We start from the raw sequence: 21,902 nt of genomic DNA, 5'->3' as shown, positions 1-21,902 counted from the left end.
TCGTCTCAAAAGCAACACAAAACAGCAATAGATACTGGGAACATATAAATCACATTGATCAAGACATGGCAAATATGACCTTCATCTCATTTGACAAAACTGTAGATAGCATTTCTCTGTTTCTGCTTGCAAAAACAAATCTACATTTGCTTGCCAATCAAAATCACATTTTACATTAATTTTGATTTTTTTTTTCACCCAAGCTTGGGACAAGTCAAATGAGATATTACTCACTGAAGAATGATCATATAGTCACAACTTTTATTGATATTGTGATCATCTTTATTATTGATACATGGCACGATGACATATATTTCATCGCAATCTGTTTTACTCATGTTTCTATGTTGCTTAAAGCCCAACCACACAGGTCCATATCAAGACTGCAAAACCATACATTGATCCTGTAGGATCTGGAAAAAAAAGGAAAAGAAATTATCATTCCATAATTTTCTTTGCCAGAGGATGAGAAAAAATAGAAAAAAAAGCCACGTAACATGAACATAAACAACATTATACATAAAGCACCGAATTATAGATATAAACAGGTACACAAAATGAACAACTGCCAACATGAACCTCACTCTTCCTTAGTGCACTTTCAGGAGTGGACAATCCATGGTTCAATCCCCTAACATCATCTGACGTACTGAGGGTGGGTATTTTTTCTATGATGTCCATCCAACTCTACAAAGCACCATGAGACCGGTCTTGGAGTATGGCCAGTCAGTCTGGCAGCCATCCCAGTAAACCCTCCAACGAGAGAGAGAACATGTTCAATGCAGAGCCACAAAACTCCTTGGCAAACTGAAGGACAAACCGTCCCCAGAACGCCTGTCAGCCGTCAAGCTGCCAAGCCTGGAACACAGGGGAGACTTGACTGACCTCTACATGTACATCACTGGCATCTACGACACAAACTGACCCAACTTCGAGCTGCATGACAGATGCAACACCAGAGGCCACAGCAAAGAAGCTTGTAAAGCACAGATCCTGTCTAGATGTTTGGAGTTCATTCTTTTCCGAAAGAGTGGTGTTGGTTTGGAATAGCCTACCAGAGTCAGTAGTGTCTGCACCCAGCATGAACGTGTTTAAAAACAGACTTGACGCCCATTGGGCCAACCACCCAGCACTGTACAACCAGGACTGCTATCAGTAGGTAGACCTTGCAAGTGCAAGCAGCTGTGGATATGGCCAACATACTGACTGGTGAACTGACCTGCAACCACATGTCTCAAACACCGACAACATCAAGTATCAAGTAAGTAAGTATCTTTCAAATTCATGGCAGGCAAAATGCTGACAAAATAATACTGTTTTTGTGTCCCCAAGGAAAGCTTATGTTTAGACCATGGCAGCATCTGGAATTAAAGTGAATTTTGTTTCATGAAATCCAATATTCAGTCTCCTGTCTGCATGTGGGTTAGGTATATTGATATTTTTTTCAGGTCTCTAAAGCTATTTGGATATTTTTACCTATCCTCCAAAGTCTATGGACATTTCTCCAATCTCTGAAGTCTATGGGACATTTTCCAGTCTCCAAATTCTATGGATATTACGCCAGTCTCCAAAGTCCATGGAAATTTTTTCCAGTTTTGAATGCTTATGGACGTTCATCCAATCTCAAAAGTCAATGAACAATTTTTCCAGTCTCCAAAGTCTATGTAGGTGCACCATACTTACCTTTGATGACAAATACAAGATATATGAAGGTTTGAAATGTCAAATGCTGCTCTTAGTATCAGATGAAATTGTTTGGAATGTCTGGAGAGCTTTAAGATATTTGTCAAGATGGATGGACTTTGGGATTAGGTGCATAACTCACGTAACTGTTAAAAATTTATCATATTGATCTTTTTGTACAATAAAGTTATATGTGTGCTTATGCATGTATGTATGGATGGAGTAATATTTAATAATATACATGTATGTGTTACTGTGTGCATATACATATATGTTTTCTTTTGCAGCATAAAAATCCTTGCCGTAGTGATTTATCATTACCGTAACTATGCCTGATTAATTGCAATGTGTCATTATAAAAATAAAAGAATATCTGCTGCAATGGGGGAAAATAGTCTACGAAGGTGCTGCCTCTGGGTTAAGGATGGATACTTTTTCTCGTCACCATAGTCTGGATATTCTTTCAGTCTCAAAAGTCTGTTGATCTGCAGCCCTTTGTATTAATCTGGACTGCTTTTTATATTTCACTTTTCCCAGGTCACTTTACATGCAGTCCCTTGGTTTCTATCTGTATGTGTCGTGAGAGAATGGAGAGAAGGAGAGTATGCATGTGCCAGTGGTTTTATTATTATCATTATCATTTTGTTCACACATGAACATATGAACTTCACTTTTTCTTCAAACAAAAACCAAAAATCAGCTCCAGCACCGAATGATACAAAATACACAGTAAAACAAAGCGAAAGAAACATTTGGTGCAGAATCTGATCTAGTAAGACGCACTTCAGCACCGACTCTTATCTCATTCAACAGATGCTTTGTCATCATCCGAATTATTCATCAATTTTAAAAATACCATTTGAACAAACGTTTTATTATCAGATTTGAAAAAAAATATGATAGTGTAACAGTATCTGATATTTTGTGGCAGAGATTTCCAGAACCAAGGTCCATAGTGTGCAAGTATTCAGAAAGCATAGGACATGTATCTGTAACACAGGATTTCAACATAGATGTGTATGACGAAGAACACAGACTGAAACCAGGTGGGCTGCTTTGGTTTCAGTGAAACAATTACCTCCCTTCTGCAAGACCGAAAAAGAAGCAGAGCTTTTGGTTTGTACTGATTTCAATGTTGTTTTGTCCCACTTTAATAAGACTTCTTCCAGTCAAAACTCCTCTCCTTTCACGTTGCCCTACTTTTTCACTTTCACTCGCTAAATTGTGTTCAAAACTGGCTGGAAAAAAAAAAGTCTAAGAAGGATACAGCAGTCTGTCAGATGAATATCTTTCTTTCCAGTATTTGAAAGCATCTGAAAATATCCTGTTTGACTTGAACTAGTTTGTGTCAGTTAGGGTTATCGTCATCATCATTTCAACTCTACCTGTCTATAATATCTATATCTATCTACACACACACACACACAATGTTTGCGCCCTTAATTTACTTTCTATAATTCATTTTTAGTGACACTTGTTTACTAACCTTAGGAGAAAACCCCCCAAAAACAATGAAAAGAAAAAAAGTAATCTTTTTGTGTGACTGCATCCTTGTTAGATCCACATGTGAATGAATGAATGAAATCTTTTATCAAACATGCTTCCACCTTATGGAAATATTCCTCAAACCAAAGGCATCTCTGTGGAAAAAACACAACAAAGCCAGAAGTTATCAGTTTAACAAATCATCATTTTATTCTCTCACATGCACAACTGTTCACAAAGGTAAATGACTGAAAAAAAAAGAGAGTACAAATCAATGCTTCCACTGACTGCCTGTACAGTCTCAGACTGGGCGACACATGCAATCAACTGGCCGACCATACCACAGGGTCGGGTCTACAATAGCTTCATACATTATCAACACAATCAAAACGTCATGATACTGACATGAGTAGAGTCCAAAGATTATTTTAAAGAGTAATCAATTAAGTAGAGCGACATACACTCTTTAGCATACACAGAACACAAAATAATAAATACATGAACACAGATTACTAGTCTATGGACTATCAGATTCAAAAGAAAACAAAAAATCCCAGATAATAACCTCATTTTTTGTTTGTTGTTCTGTCTTTGTCATGCGTAAGACGATTAAAAAACTGAATTCTCAACACCGGAAAAAAAGAGAAAGTGTACACCGTCTTGGTCGTTAGCGTATGAAAATGACATGGTCAATACAGAAAGGGATGCAAGTGGAGAAGAGAAATGTGGAAGACAGCATGGATCTCCTCTGACAAAGCAAACCTTTTGTGTTGGCCCATTCCTTTACATCGATCCATCTTAAGTGACAGTTGGACAAACTAGGGCTGACACATAGTGACTCTGGTCCTTGGATTTGTAGTTCAGATCCTCATACCACCTCCCAGTATGCTAAGGGCAGCAATATGTTTTTTTCCCATCTGGACAGTGCTTTCTTTGAGTCACACCCAACTGTTGAGATTGACAGCATTCTTTTCTGGTTGAACCCTTTGAGCCCTGACCACCGCTTTACCGGTGGTGGAGAGGGGTGGCAAAGTGCCTGGCCACCGGTTGAGCGGTGCGTAAACACTTGTCGTGTTTTGCTATTGGTTGACTTATATTGAAGAGCCAATCAGAAAAACCGTAATATTCTGATGTCAGCGAACATAGTACCAATATGGCATGTGCTTTGGATAAAAAAGATCGATTTCAATATAAGTCAACCAATAGCGAAACACGACACAAGTGTTTACGCACCGCTCAACCGGTGGCTAGGCATTATGTCATTTTTCTCTAGCAATGGTGAAGCGGTGGTCAGGGCACTCTTTTTATATCTGCCGTAACACATTAAATACTAATTATTTGCAAATTTTGGCTCAGGAGCTCAGGCAGAAGGGTTAAAATTGCTCAGGAACTCAGGGCTCAAAGGGTTAAGAGCAGGTAAGGTGAAGCGTATATGGATCAGTCCACATGCTCCCACACCTCACCTCACTGAGAGCAAAGTGAAACTGGGGGGAACTGGAAGTCTTGCACATCAGAGTAATGAAGGAAATTAGAAAAAAAACAAAAAAACGGTTATCAGAACTCAATTAAAACGATGGAGCAGCTTCTGAACGTGGAGTAGCATGTCTATAAATTTAAAGAACGCTGAACTCACACCCCAAGGTCAGAGATCACCACACACACAGTCATGCTTTTCACACAAGTGCTCCCAACATTTGTGTGTATATATACAGGTACAGATAAGTGAACATGCACATTACAGGTCATGTAATCTATGTTAGTGTTCAAGGGAGGTTATGGAAACATAAATACGCCCTGTATGCACTGCCCCTGAAAATGGAGCACCTGCAAAAAGAGGAGTACAAAAAAAGAAGAGAGGTGGAGAACACTGACAGGCAGGCCATGTGAAACACACAGGTGCTTCGTCGTCATGGTGATGGTGGCAGCCATTCATTTGTGTACAGTCTTCTCCATACACACGCACACCACACAAACCACCACTGCTCTCAATATCAGAGGTAAAAAAAGAAAGAAAACGAACAAACAAAAAACCCAACAACAACTACACTCACACAAATCAAACCATTCAATTATCATGGTAATTCTAAAATGAATAAATGTAAATCAGAAAATGAAAATAAAAATGTGATATGTGGTCAAAAAACACAAAATCAAACAAACAAAAATTAAAAAAAAAAAAAAAAAAGATATGGAGTTATAGGAAAATTTGTACATCATTGTAACTTGTGTGTGTACAATGTCAAAATTGGAACACTGTGTATTTCATGTTTACTCAACAAAAAAATCTGTTCTTGAAGGTTGCAAAGCAAGAGTGATAGACAGAGCAAGTGGGGGATATGGGGGTGTGGGTTTGGTGGGGACGGGAGATATGGCCAACTGTCCTTTTGCAGATTAAAAATAAACAAGAGAGGCAAGGCCTTCAAGACTCACTTGTGGCAAATTAAGTCCCCTAGCATTAATTACAGAGTAATTTCCCTTTTTTATTATCTGCACCAAAACGTTTGCAAAATAAATAAAACTTCCATGCTTAGCAAAAGAAGTTCCTGTTTGAACAAAAAATGATAATAACGACTGCTCTTGTTGTTGTGTCAGAATATCAGATCAAAGTGCCAAGTTTAGAGAATACAAAAAATATAAATATAACAGTAAATGCAGTTTGCAATTAGGCTTCATTATTTATTTTTTTGTGCCCATCCCAGACGTGCAATATTGTTTTAAACAAGATGACTGGAAAAAACTGAATTTTTCCTATTTTTATGCCTAATTTGGTGTCAACTGACAAAGTATTTGCAGAGAAAATGTCAATGTTAAAGTTTACCACGGACACACACACACACACACACAGACAACCGAACACCGGGTTAAAACATAGACTCACTTTGTTTACACAAGTGAGTCAAAAATCAAACAAAACGTTGACAATTTCACCTTTTGAGAGTGACACAGCTGGTAGTGATTGACAAGAAGCTGAGCGATGTGTGTACGTGCATGCTTGTGTGCATGTGTGTGCGCACACCATTGTTTTGGTGTTGTGCTTGTTTCCATAAGGACGGGAATACAAAACATCTGAACCCTAGATAATGCCAAAGCTGACAGCTGTTCCTCAACATAATCCGCTCATCACTCAGATTTATTTTATTAAATGAAAATGAATTAGCAAAGCATGAAGAGTCTGAACTGCTGTACATTAGTAAGGGGCATGTAATTCCCATCATTTGCCAGTGTTGATTGAAGAGTAAACATCACAGATGTTACAAGGCTTTCAGATATGATTTCACACAGTTGGCTTCACTATGACCCATTGCATGCAAAAAGATTGCACATTCATCTCTCACAAATCGTGTACTGCATGATGTCATCACAATATCTGTACTCAGTGTACTCTGATGGTATATCTGTACCTATTCAGCGGTGCACAGCAATTCATCAACAGACAAAATGATTTTGTTTTTTTCAGTCAAACACTGACAATTTTCAGTTCACAGAAATATTTGTATTGCTACCCTGCTACTTGGAACATAGCACATTGCACTAACAATTCTGTATCTGTCCATTCAGAAGTACGAATCAAAAACTGCTGAACAATCACCATGAAAACAAACACACTGCACATCCATCTGCAAGTGCTTTCATACAATGATGCATACATACATGCACAATTGTAGCCTTGGCTTGTGATGCTACACACTGGGAGTCTAGATGCCACGAAGACAGACAGACATATGCGGGCCAGTCACGCCACTAATATCTGTAAGCTCCCATTCTCAAAACACGGACCACAAAGAAATAGTCTGTGTCCAAACAAAGAACACACCTGATCCCACCCAGCTGTAACATTCCCCAAGTCAAACACAGACCTCAAAGAAATAGTCTGTGTCCAAACAAAGAACACACCTGATCCCACCCAGCTGTAACATTCCCCAAGTCGGGTACCCATTCACACCTGGGTGGAGGGAGGAAAATGGGAATGTAGTGCCTTTCCCATGGACACAACGCCATGCCCAATCAGGACATTGAAGCATGATCACTAGTGAACACTGCATCAGAAGTCGAACACCTAACCGATTCTGCTGCAACGCCTCCTGTGGACTAGAGAGGAAAAATCAGACGCTACTTGTGACCCTCAGCCCACAGTCTACACAGGAACTGGGCCACTATCTGTAACCCCAGAGTACAGTGCTAGGGTCAGGCCCCTTCAGTGACACAGGACTTCTTCTCACGGCGCAAGGTAAGTAGACGTGTATCATTGTAATCTGTGTTTCAGTCCCGATTCAGCTACAACTTACATGTTCTTCACTACTGACTTGGTCACTTCCGTGAATATCTGATGGAGATCCATTTAAAATGAATGTCAGTCTTCTTCAATGATTAAAAAAGCAACAACTTTTTTAAAAATATAAATTTTATCTGATGAAGCCAAACATTAAGACAAGCACATGCAATGACTAATGATGAATGATCTCTTTAATTAACCCCTTGACTGCTGAGCCTTGGTAAGAAACGAGCCCAGTGTGCTACGACTTTAAAGCACAGCCACTACTTTCCATGTCCTTGTCAATGGTGTCACAAAGTTTGCTGAACAAAAGTAACCCAGTTCCAAGAGGAAGAAGTCCAGACAAAGAGCGGTCAACATCCTGACCTGTAAACGTAGTCTTATCTGAGTGAGGTGACAGCCCTTCACTGATGAGCGTCCTTGTTAACTGCAGGAGTCAAGGGGTTAACAAAGAGAACCAGCCCAACACGCATAAACACACAGAAAGTAACAGGAACAGCATCGTGATGTGGATGAATAATGACATCACCACAAGTGACACATACACAGATATTGTGAAATGTACATGCTTCGAAGAAGAAGAAGAAGAAAAGAGTTGAAGACTTCGATGAAAGTATATGTCACATGCAGTTGTTTTTTTGTGTGTGTGTGTGTCACAATACTTTCACTGAACATCACCAGAACTCCTGGTTTGTGAACACATTAGCAAACACATCAGGTTGTGAACTGTGTCCAAAACACCAAAGGCAGCAAGTGGTACACGTTCTATGTACAAATCTGAATGTTACACACCACCTGCAAACCTATCTACACGTGTCAAAGATGAAAGCACACATTCCCATTTCCCCCAAGTTCAAAAGAAGAGAGGCTTATCACTCTCCTTTGTTTTCCTCAAAGTGAACCCACCCAATGCAAGCAACCATGAAAGAAATGCACTCTTCCTTTTTTTCCCTCTCCATTCTTTTTCTCCCACACTCTTTTCAGCATGCATCCTTCAGGCTTATTACATCCATATGTATGCCTTAAAAAAAAAAAAAAAAAAAAAAAAACCCACTCCCCTCCCCCCATCAAAACACTTCACCTCTACCCCCACCCCTGCAACTACCCCCCCCCCCCCTGCCCACTCCCTCCCTCCCCAACCCCCCCCCCACCCCCACCCCAAAACAGGCTCACCAAAGTGAAAACGGATCTCAGTTCAATAGCCTAAAGTTTGAAAAAAGACATACAATTCCTGTTTGATCCAATTCTGTCATAAGACAGAAAACTTAACTGACTGACTCATACAGAGCAAATTATCATCATCATCATTTTTCTTTTTGGGTCAGGAAACATGTATTTGACACATCCTTACACCACCGACCACTTTTGACTTTGCAAGCCAAGTGTTCTAACCAAATTTCCAAAGGCACCCACATATGTTCACATACACACATACATGCACACACAAAACACACTGAATGCTCATAATTATGAAGAAGCAGTTAAAAAAAAAGTATTGCTGTAATAATTTGAACCACCGAGCATGTACAGAAAAGATGGTGGCATTATTTTGTCAAACTGAGACAGAATCGTCTGGAGAATATTTTCAAGTGCAAAACAAAAAGCATCACAAAACAAGTCATCGTGTAACTGAAAAGCTGAAAGTCGTTGATTAATCATTGGAAATGCAAACTTTTGCACACACATAACACATACACACTTCCTAAAAATGTACAGGTACATTTTTTTGTATTTTTCTTTTTATCGAAACAGCAGCAGTTCAATGACAAACACATACATATTCTACCTGCAATCTGAAAAAAACAAAACGTCTTTCAGTTTCACAAACACACATACACAGATTATGTACAAGAGAGACTCCCATGTTTTGCACACACACACACAACACACACACACAACACACAGAGATCACAGAGTCATTCCCATATTCTACACACACACACACTGACCAACAAGAATTGTTTTGAAAGTCCACAGAAGCCAGGCACATATCAGCACTTCACAGTATCAAAACGACATGAAACTGAAAACTGCCTACAGTTTCATCAAACACAACAGCAGCAACGTGGGATATGTTCTGACCCCACCCCCCCCACCCCAATTTCCCCCCCACCAACTGCTGTCTGCAAGCTCATGGGGGAGGTGGGGATGGGGTGGGGGCTGAAGGTGACACTGAGGTTGTATGAGGAAATGTTCTGATACGCTAGAAACAGCACACTAGAAACAGAGTATGGCTGCCTTCATTGCTGAATGAGAATCAAAACCAACCACACACACACACACAAAAGACAACCAGCAATGCACATAAAAGCTCACTCGTACATATGTATGCAGAAGAAGAAAGAAGAAACCGCTTTGGATGAAAAGTTTGACAAAACTTCTGAAAACCGGCTATACAGAAAACTAAAAGGACTTTGTTCTTGTTTGTTGTCTTTAGTTATAGTCACCTTCAATAGAGATTTATCGAAGCACTGTAAATACACACATCTTGTTAGGTCTATAATGAAAACTCTACTCAGTATGATCATATGAGATTTTCTCTTCTTCATAGATAACAACTCTTTCTAAACGTGGATGCAATAAGTTGACCAACTACTTTTTTTTCTTGTTGAAAAAGCAAATCTTGTGAAAACAGGAAAAAAAAAGCCTTTATCTTATTTCTGGCTTATGAAATAATGAATAATGATAAATAAATTGTTTTTAAAAGACTGAATGAAATCAAGCATCAGTTACATAAAAAAATATATATACCAATGCTCAGTCACTTTCACAAACTATTGAGCATCAGCGAGGATGAATGCCAAGTGATAGCACAATATAATCCCCCCCCAGCCCCCCACATTTGTTGATAGACATGTATACACAAGTTTACAACCAACCAACCCTGAGCAAAATCATCAGATATGACAAATCCATGTTAATCTAAATCACCAGACACGACAAATTCATGTTAATCTATCTAATCACAACATATGACATATTAACTTTGATCTGTTTCATCAGGGACCATTACAAAGTCAGTCAAAGGGGGGAAAAAAAAGAAACAAATAAGAGGGACTTATCCATCATAGTTTATAAAACTAAGAGATCTTTACTTCTGCTTCTTTGACAAAGTCTAATGGACAATCTATGAAGAAGAAAAAAAGGACCAACAGAAAATCAAGTCAACCTTTTCTGGTCGTAGAGCTACTTTCTGTTAGACTGCACACAGAATTAGTGAGTCAGATTCCTCCCCGACCTTGCCTTGCGAAACAAGTTCTGTTCTTTCAAAAGCAAATAATGTACAATATGGACATGTCAGCATCAGCATACGTCATTATATGCTTTCTGTTAGGAATCAAACACACTGATCTGGTTTATGAGAACAAGTCCAGATGTCACCCTACACAGCTTTGTTACAGGGAAATATGTCGGTCAGAATGAGTCACTTCATTGGAGGAACAAGCATGAGGTACATGTCCACGCTTTCCTCAAATTAGTCGTCATCATTGCTTCAGTCATTACAACCTTTTCATCAGCAAACCCAACTGTTCTTCATCATCTTTAAACTGGTTTACAATACTTACTTTCTTCTGTCCAACAACCATGTTCTACTCTAATGCCAATAACATGATTGTCGACCGATTCACACACATCTTCACAGACACTCTTGCGCCACATTCGGTTGATCAAACTATTCAGGCTGATTCTCTGTGGTGTCACTGAGAGGATCAGCAACAAGGAAGAAGGCTGACACACAAGTAGGTCTTTTGATCTGATTGCCAGTTTGAGCACTTTAAGACACAGGAATATGTCAGGTAGAGAGCCGTTCACTTTTTTGTGACACATGCACACACACGCAAGAGTTTCCACTTCATACTAGGTCTCCATGACAACAGATGTGATACCAGTATGGTCTATTAATATTCCCATACTGACTACAACATCAGGGTCTAATTACTCTTATTGAAAAAAATATAATAAAAGAACAAAAAACACCACACACACACATATATAATATATATATATTGCTGGTATTGCTGTGTTTGGACTTCCTAGTCTCCTTAACTCTTGGATTCAGGACTATTCCTAAAACTTAAAATGGATTATTCATTAATTTAGCTTTATTTAAACCATTATTCTGTTGTGACTGAATGTATTCCAGTTTTCTTTAAAAAAGAAACTGAAGGGACTGTCAAGGTGAACCGGAGCCCCATGCAAAACACTGACCGCTTGGTGAAGCAGCTTCTGTTGCTCTGGGCTTAAAGAAAGGAACAGATCTCTCACAAAAGCAGATTATGATGACAGTTTGCGGAGAATTCTCCACATCCAGTGATGTAGTGGCGGGGAACAGAAATGGGGACCCAGTAATGATGAAGAGCAAATCCAAAACCCGTCATCTGACCTCTGTCTTAAAACTTTTTGCCAGCTCCTTATCCAGACCAGTCTGCCAGGCCTCCATCAAACTGTTGCTGGGCAATGCAGTGTCATGTATGCGCCTCCTAGCAAACCATTCATGCTCCTGAAGACAGAATACGGCTGCCCTCAAAATCAGCATTATGCGATGCAGTGTTACAGCAGGCATGGTCTTCAGCTCCTAGCAAAACATTCAACCTCCAGAAGACAGAATGTGGCTGCCTACATAAGGTAATGAAACGTTGCCGATGCTGCCTTGTACTCTCCAATCCTCTGGTTCTGAAGCAATGCACTGTGTGTCATCCCACTTCTATGTGAAGGACTAACCAGTTGCCTTCTCCCCACCTGTCCCTTCACCCTGTCCCTTCCCCCAGAGTGTCAAGCTGTCAAACACCTAGAATTTCCCCCATCTGTCTTCACAGCTGTCAAACACCTAGAATTTCCCCCATCTGTCTTCACAGCTGTCAAACACCTAGAATTTCCCCCATCTGTCTTCACAGCTGTCAAACACCTAGAATTTCCCCCATCTGTCTTCACAGCTCAGCTGTCAAACACCTAGAATTTCCCCCATCTGTCTTCACAGCTGTCAAACACCTAGAATTTCCCCCATCTGTCTTCACAGCTGTCAAACACCTAGAATTTCTCCCATCTGTCTTCACAGCTGTCAAACACCTAGAATTTCTCCCATCTGTCTTCACAGCTGTCAAACACCTAGAATTTCCCCCTTCTGTCTTCACAGCTGTCAAACACCTAGAATTTCCCCCTTCTGTCTTCACAGCTGTCAAACACCTAGAATTTCCCCATCTGTCTTCACAGCTGTCAAACACCTAGAATTTCCCATCTGTCTTCACAGCTGTCAAACACCTAGAATTTCCCCCTTCTGTCTTCACAGCTGTCAAACACCTAGAATTTCCCCATCTGTCTTCACAGCTGTCAAACACCTAGAATTTCCCCCATCTGTCTTCACAGCTGTCAAACACCTAGAATTTCCCCCTTCTGTCTTCACAGCTGTCAAACACCTAGAATTTCCATCTGTCTTCACAGCTGTCAAACACCTAGAATTTCCCCCATCTGTCTTTACACACTTTTTAAAAAATCTGTTTGCAAGACCGCTGACAAAAGAGCTATATCAGGCATCAGCGTTCGATGTTCATCATTTTTGTCCGCTTGTTTCTTGTATGCATTAAACTCTTTGTTGAATGGTACTGAAGGGCAAAACATATTTTCCGCAAAATTTTTCCAGCCCTGGAAATGGTTCTCTTATTTTTCCAAGACTTTTCCAGACTTCCATTCCAGACTCTCAGTGGAGTGATGGCCTAGAGGTAAAGTGTTCGCCTAGGAAGTGACAGAATCTGAGTGTGCTGATTCGAATTGTGGCTCAGTTGCCAGTATTTTCTCCCCCTCCACTAGACCTTGAGTGGTGGTCATTCAGGTGAGACGATAAACCAAGGTCCTGTGTATAGCATACACTTAGCGCACATAAAAGAACCCATGGCAACAAAAGGGTTATCCCTGGCAAAATTCTGTAGAAAAATCCACTTTGATAGGAAAAACAAATAAAACAACAGGCAGGAAAAAAAAAAGAAGAAAAAAAAAAAAGCGTGGCGCTCTCAGTTTAGCAATGCGCTCTCCCTGGGGAGAGCAGCCTGAATTTCACACAGAGAAATCTGTTGTGACAAAAAAGAGATATACAAACACAAATGCACCATGTCACTAATTTGAAAGTTCAGTAACTCTGCCGACACGATAATCATCTGAAAGACTTTGAAGCACCTGTTCTTTCTGAGAGTCTGGACATTTCAGCACTCCTGTGTTACCAGCATGCCAGTGCCCACCCAGATCAAGTTTCCTGATAAAAAAACAAAAAAAGTTAACTCATTCTATTCCAGGAGCAAGTTACCTTGTACCATGGTTACTATCCCTGTGGACCTGGTTCGAGTAATCTCCTACCAATACACTGTTCTAATTTCATTTATTCTTGCTTGGTGCAGTTGGTATTATTTAAACTGAGCTGTTTATGGACTCCGGAAGCATGAAAACAAAGCTTTGTTTGAACGATTAAATCAATAATTCTCCATCGATTTTCACTGTTTTAGTGAAGCCCCCTGTCTTTTCTGCAGTGGTGTCCTGCAGTGGTGGTCCAGGGGAGGTGTAGCAGGTATGTAGCTGTGTGTACAAAGAGCTGAACGAGGTGTAGCAGACATGTAGCTGTGTGGTACAAAGAGCTGAACGAGGTGTAGCAGGTATGTAGCTGTGTGTACAAAGAGCTGAACGAGGTGTAGCAGACATATAGCTGTGTGGTACAAAGAGCTGAACGAGGTGTAGCAGGTATGTAGCTGTGTGTACAAAGAGCTGAACGAGGTGTAGCAGACATGTAGCTGTGTGGTACAAAGAGCTGAACGAGGTGTAGCAGGTATGTAGCTGTGTGTACAAAGAGCTGAACGAGGTGTAGCAGGTATGTAGCTGTGTGGTACAAAGAGCTGAACGAGGTGTAGCAGGCATGTAGCTGTGTGGTACAAAGAGCTGAACGAGGTGTAGCAGGTATGTAGCTGTGTGTACAAAGAGCTGAACGAGGTGTAGCAGACATATAGCTGTGTGGTACAAAGAGCTGAACGAGTTGTAGCCGACATATAGCTGTGTGGTAGAAAGAGCTGAACGAGGTGTAGCAGACATGTAGCTGTGTGGTAGAAAGAGCTGAACGAGGTGTAGCAGGTATGTAGCTGTGTGGTAGAAAGAGCTGAACGAGGTGTAGCAGGTATGTAGCTGTGTGGTACAAAGAGCTGAACGAGGTGTAGCAGGCATGTAGCTGTGTGGTACAAAGAGCTGAACGAGGTGTAGCAGGTATGTAGCTGTGTGGTAGAAAGAGCTGAACGAGGTGTAGCAGGTATGTAGCTGTGTGGTAGAAAGAGCTGAACGAGGTGTAGCAGGTATGTAGCTGTGTGGTACAAAGAGCTGAACGAGGTGTAGCAGGCATGTAGCTGTGTGGTAGAAAGAGCTGAACGAGGTGTAGCAGGTATGTAGCTGTGTGTACAAAGAGCTGAACGAGGTGTAGCAGGTATGTAGCTGTGTGGTAGAAAGAGCTGAACGAGGTGTAGCAGGCATGTAGCTGTGTGGTACAAAGAGCTGAACGAGGTGTAGCAGACATGTAGCTGTGTGGTACAAAGAGCTGAACGAGGTGTAGCAGGTATGTAGCTGTGTGGTACAAAGAGCTGAACGAGGTGTAGCCGACATATAGCTGTGTGGTACAAAGAGCTGAACGAGGTGTAGCAGACATGTAGCTGTGTGGTACAAAGAGCTGAACGAGGTGTAGCAGACATGTAGCTGTGTGGTACAAAGAGCTGAACGAGGTGTAGCAGGTATGTAGCTGTGTGGTACAAAGAGCTGAACGAGGTGTAGCAGACATGTAGCTGTGTGGTAGAAAGAGCTGAACGAGGTGTAGCAGGCATGTAGCTGTGTGTACAAAGAGCTGAACGAGGTGTAGCAGGTATGTAGCTGTGTGGTACAAAGAGCTGAACAAGGTGTAGCAGGCATGTAGCTGTGTGGTACAAAGAGCTGAACGAGGTGTAGCAGACATATAGCTGTGTGGTACAAAGAGCTGAACGAGTTGTAGCCGACATATAGCTGTGTGGTAGAAAGAGCTGAACGAGGTGTAGCAGACATGTAGCTGTGTGGTAGAAAGAGCTGAACGAGGTGTAGCAGACATGTAGCTGTGTGGTACAAAGAGCTGAACGAGTTGTAGCAGGTATGTAGCTGTGTGGTACAAAGAGCTGAACGAGGTGTAGCAGACATGTAGCTGTGTGGTACAAAGAGCTGAACGAGTTGTAGCCGACATATAGCTGTGTGTACAAAGAGCTGAACGAGGTGTAGCAGACATGTAGCTGTGTGGTAGAAAGAGCTGAACGAGGTGTAGCAGGCATGTAGCTGTGTGGTAGAAAGAGCTGAACGAGGTGTAGCAGGTATGTAGCTGTGTGGTAGAAAGAGCTGAAGACCACTTTTTCAAAGCCAGGTATGTTTCCATAAAGAAATGCTTAAAACAAATCAAAGAGATGATTCAGATTTGGAGGCTGCATATCCTCTGGCTTCTGGCTTCGCCTTGAATACACTAACGGCTGATTCAGGCATACATTCACCATGAACAGCTTGAAAATATGTTTGAAAAATCAATGTTTAAGTTAAAAACTGTTATTCAGTGGTTTACAAATGATAGCTGTTTTTTTCTTCTTTTTTTTCCACATAAAAAAAAGAGAAAAAAAAGGAAGTGCATATGCAAAGGAAGCACCTCTAGTTTTAAGTGGTGCTTATCTACATCAGCTGGATACACGGCTGTTTTCTGAAGAATTCAGCATCGTTTCACCACATCCCCAAGAGGAAAACTTTGCCAGTTCCAAAGTGATCCTTAACCCTTTGTGAACCCTGTACAATACGTCTTATGAAGAAAGGTGGGCTGAACAGTGCATGCTTTCAAATAACAACTGCAGAATACACTTAACAGCTTTAAAAAAAAAAAAAAGAAAAAAAGAAGAAGAAAAAACAACAACAAAAACCCCGCCACAATCTTGGTATTTTCCCTATTTTTTTCCTCATTCTATCAATACAGCATGTATGCCTTGCACCCATCACAATTTAACCCCTTAACTGCTGAACCTGGGTGAAACAAGATCAGTGTTGGCATGCATCTGAAGCGTAGTCACTACCTTCCCTGTGCTCTTTGGAGAGGTGGATTTCACTTTGCTGAACAGAACTAATGCACTTCCCAGAGGAGGAACAAGTCCACAGAAACAATGGCCAATGAAAAGCTGACCTGTGAGCTCTGTCTTATCTCAATGGGGTGACAGCCCTTCACTGACGTCCTGACCTGTAAACTGTTTTATCTCAATGGGGTGACAGCCCTTCACTGACATCCTGACCTGTAAACTGTTTTATCTCAATGGGGTGACAGCCCTTCACTGACGTCCTGACCTGTGAGCTCCGTCTTATCTCAATGGGGTGACCGCCCTTCACTGACGTCCTGACCTGTGAGCTCCGTCTTATCTCAATGGGGTGATCGCCCTTCACTGACGTCCTGACCTGTGAGCTCCGTCTTATCTCAATGGGGTGACCGCCCTTCACTGACGTCCTGACCTGTGAGCTCCGTCTTATCTCAATGGGGTGACCGCCCTTCACTGACGTCCTGACCTGTGAGGTCCGTCTTATCTCAATGGGGTGACCGCCCTTCACTGACGTCCTGACCTGTGAGCTCCGTCTTATCTCAATGGGGTGATCGCCCTTCACTGACGTCCTGACCTGTGAGCTCCGTCTTATCTCAATGGGGTGACCGCCCTTCACTGACGTCCTGACCTGTGAGCTCCGTCTTATCTCAATGGGGTGACCGCCCTTCACTGACGTCCTGACCTGTGAGCTCCGTCTTATCTCAATGGGGTGACCGCCCTTCACTGACGTCCTGACCTGTGAGCTCCGTCTTATCTCAATGAGGTGACAGCCCTTCACTGACGTCCTGACCTGTAAACTGTTTTATCTCAATGGGGTGACAGCCCTTCACTGACGTCCTGACCTGTAAACTGTTTTATCTCAATGGGGTGACAGCCCTTCACTGACGTCCTGACCTGTAAACTGTTTGATCTCAATGGGGTGACAGCCCTTCACTGACGTCCTGACCTGTAAGCTCCATCTTATCTCAATGGGGTGACAACCCTTCACTGACGTCCTGACCTGTAAGCTCCATCTTATCTCAATTGGGTGACAGCCCTTCACTGACGTCCTGACCTGTAAGCTCCATCTTATCTCAATGGGGTGACAGCCCTTCACTGACGTCCTGACCTGTAAACTGTTTTATCTCAATGGGGTGACAGCCCTTCACTGACGTCCTGACCTGTAAGCTCCATCTTATCTCAATGGGGTGACAACCCTTCACTGACGTCCTGACCTGTAAGCTCCATCTTATCTCAATGGGGTGACAACCCTTCACTGACGTCCTGACCTGTAAGCTCCATCTTATCTCAATTGGGTGACAGCCCTTCACTGACGTCCTGACCTGTAAGCTCCATCTTATCTCAATGGGGTGACAACCCTTCACTGACGTCCTGACCTGTAAGCTCCATCTTATCTCAATGGGGTGACAGCCCTTCACTGACGTCCTGACCTGTAAACTATCTTATCTCAATGGGGTGACAGCCCTTCACTGACGTCCTGACCTGTAAACTGTCTTATCTCAATGGGGTGACAGCCCTTCACTGACGTCCTGACCTGTAAACTGTCTTATCTCAATGGGGTGACAGCCCTTCACTGACGTCCTGACCTGTAAACTGTTTTATCTCAATGGGGTGACAGCCCTTCACTGACGTCCTGACCTGTAAACTGTCTTATCTCAATGGGGTGACAGCCCTTCACTGACGTCCTGACCTGTAAACTGTCTCAATGGGGTGACAGCCCTTCACTGACGTCCTGACCTGTAAACTGTCTTATCTCAATGGGGTGACAGCCCTTCACTGACGTCCTGACCTGTAAACTGTCTTATCTCAATGGGGTGACAGCCCTTCACTGACGTCCTGACCTGTAAACTGTGTCAATGGGGTGACAGCCCTTCACTGACGTCCTGACCTGTAAACTGTCTTATCTCAATGGGGTGACAGCCCTTCACTGATGAGCATACTCTTCAGCAGCAGCCAGTCAAGAGGTTCGATCCTTTTGGTCTACAACAGGGCATGGTGGATACACTGACGAAATGCGCAAATTGAAATCATCACCTCACACACACACACACACACACAAAAAATCGATGAGACAAACAATGAATCATAGACATACAAAAACTAAAATAGTTCATCTGAAAGAAAAAAAAATCAATCTTTAAACACATCAAAACTAATCATTTTCCAAGAAAGGACACACCATACATCTTTCCTAAATTTTTCTCCATGTCTTTGCATTCCTTCATACCCATTTCAACCCCACAACCACCACTGAAACTTTATCGGTGGATCAACACAGAAGCTGTGGAATAAACCTGCTAATTATCCAAGCCAGCTGATTAACGATGCCTTGTTTACCTGCTGACCCAGTCACATTCTTTTTTTCTTTTGGGGGGGGGGGGGGGGGGGCTTGGGGGGAGGGGGGGGGCTTGGGGGGCGGGGCTTGGGGGAGGGGCGGGGCTTGGGGGGAGGGGTGGGGCTTGGGGGGGCGGGGCTTGGGGGAGGGGCAGGGCTTGGGGGGAGGGGTGGGGCTTGGGGGGCAGGGCTTGGGGGAGGGGCGGGGCTTGATGGGAGGGGCTGCCCCATGATCTGCACTGTTTCAGCGGCATTACTCCCACACCACTCATTCCTAGTCCCCCCAAACACAGCCACACCCACATTTGTCTGTAGCAGTCCCAGTGTCGGCAGTCCGCAGGGAATTACTGAGGGTAGGTGGCCAGGAGGCCACACACCAGAGGAGACCCCACACTGCTGCTGAGGCCCAGACACAGTCTTATTCATTGGAAGCCCGCAATGATACATGGATGAACATTCAGTAGTTTCAATTGTTTTGTATGTCATGGTCAGTTTAGATCTGTGCTCACAGAAATTGTGCTCTCACAACAGACTTCTGTCACATGTGAACACTTCATGTTGTCTTATTTACGGCCCTAGTGACAGTGAATGGGGACTTTAAAAAAAACGACAAAAAAAAACAACAACAAAAAAACCAAGACATTGAAACAATCGCTGGCATTCTCTCTGTTCTGTGGATAGAATGAACACACACACACACACACACAGAGTGTCATTTCTCTCTCCCCCTATCATTTGAGGCACTTGAACAGGGGAAGTAGAGGGGAGGGGATGCGGGGGGCAAGGTGAGAACACCAGTGGCTGTTACACTCAGAAATACAGACAGTCCTTTGAGCACGCACACACACACACAACAAAGACAAAGAGAAATACAGACACAGGTACAGACAGGCGTCAGATGCACACACACACACACACACACACACACACAGAGAAATAGTGAAAATGAAATGAGACTTGAACAAGTTCTATCCTTAAGAGCTAAAAGCTGTGGGGTAAGGGCTATATAAATGTAAAATTATCATCACCATTATCATTCATTACATGTTGTTTATGTCCTCAAGTGGCTCGTCTCACACAGAATTTCCCCTGTTGTTCTAGACATGTCTGTAATAATAATAATATTAATAGTCCTCATAATTGTTAAACTCCTTTTTGCATTATCATTTTTATCACTGACCAGTCAGTCTAAATGTCATCATTATCACTGACAAGTCAGTCTAATCACTATCATCATCACTGACAAGTCAGTCTAATTACTATCAGTATCATTATCACTGACCAGTCAATCTAATGATTATCACTATCACTGACCAGTCAGTCTAATTATCATCATTATCACTGACCAGTCAGTCTAATTACTATCATTTTCACTGACCAATCTAATTATCATCATTATCACTGACCAGTCAATCTAATGATCATCATTATCACTGACCAGTCAGTCTAATTATCATCATTATCACTGACCAGTCAGTCTAATCCAGTCAGTCTAATTATCATCATTATCACTGACCAGTCAGTCTAATTATCATCATTATCACTGACCAGTCAGTCTAATTATCATCATTACCACTGACCAGTCAGTCTAATTATCATCATTATCACTGACCAGTCCATCTATAATCAGTGGAGGTGCTGAAAGATGACATGCTATGTGACACAAAAAAAAACATGATTTCTATGCCCAACACAATACCCTGTAACTGTGATGTCCAAAATCCCAACCCCACAAAGTTTTCACTCTGCATTTGATCCCAATGGTGGACAGTGCTCCACTGGGAGGGATGGGGGGGAGGGATAGGGGGGGAGGATGGTGGCGGCTGTCGGGGACTTGCTGGCACTGCTTTTCCTGGCCTGTCTGCGTTGCTCTGCTGCAGCGATTCTGTTGGCCTCACAGGATTTGGCGCCTTTGTGGACAGCTGAACGCCACTTTGGTCCGTCCATTGCATTCAGCTCTCATGTGTTGTGGCTGATGTTGAAGGCCTTCAGAGAAGGATGTAGGTATCTGATGGATTTCAAAAACAAAACCACCACCACACACACACACAGAAAAACAAAACCACCACCAAAAAAACCACACTGCTTCGAGGAGTACACACTGTGAAGACCATCACACAATTCAACATACTGCTTTTGCTTAGAAAACGTTGTGTGTGAAACCATGTCCTTGAAGATTCTCCAGATTCACAGTACATGGCAACTCACACAGATCAGTGTATCTCTCCCAGTTTAACCCTCACACTGCTGAACCTTGGTGATAAGAGATCAGTGTCATGTCAGTCTGAAGTGCTGTCACTACTTTCTGAGTTCTGACTGATGACATGACTGATTCTGTTGAACATACAGATTGTTGTATTATCAGGCATCAATGGTTGGTTTGTTTTTTTAAAGAGATTGTTAAATACCAGGTACCAGTGCTCAATTTTCATAACTTATTTATTTATTTATATATATCTTTTTAGATGCTTTAAGCTCTTTGTTGAGTGGTACTGATCAAGTGCTTTATTAAAATCACAAGACTTCTCCAGACACTGAAGGACAAAACATATTTTCCCCAAGATTTTTCCAGCCCTGGAAATGGTTCTCTCATTTTCCCAAGACTTGTCTAGCCCTGGAAATGGTTCTCTCATTTTCCCAAGATTTGTCTAGCCCTGGAAATGGTTCTCTCATTCTCCCAAGACTTATCCAGCCCTGGAAATGGTTCTCTCATTTTCCCATGACTTATCCAGCCCTGGAAATGGTTCTCTCATTTTCCCATGACTTATCCAGCCCTGGAAATGGTTCTCTCATTCTCCCATGACTTATCCAGCCCTGGAAATGGTTCTCTCATTTTCCCATGACTTATCCAGCCCAGGAAATGGTTCTCTCATTTTTCCAAGACTTATCCAGCCCAGGAAATGGTTCTCTCATTTTTCCAAAACCTTTCCAGCCCAGGAAATGGTTCTCTCATTTTCCCAAGACTTATCCAGCCCTGGAAATGGTTCTCTCATTTTCCCATGACTTATCCAGCCCAGGAAATG

This window comes from Babylonia areolata, chromosome 3 (assembly GCF_041734735.1).
Source record: "Babylonia areolata isolate BAREFJ2019XMU chromosome 3, ASM4173473v1, whole genome shotgun sequence".
NCBI classification, from domain to species: domain Eukaryota; kingdom Metazoa; phylum Mollusca; class Gastropoda; order Neogastropoda; family Buccinidae; genus Babylonia; species Babylonia areolata.
Note: the sequence above shows the minus strand (reverse complement) of the source record.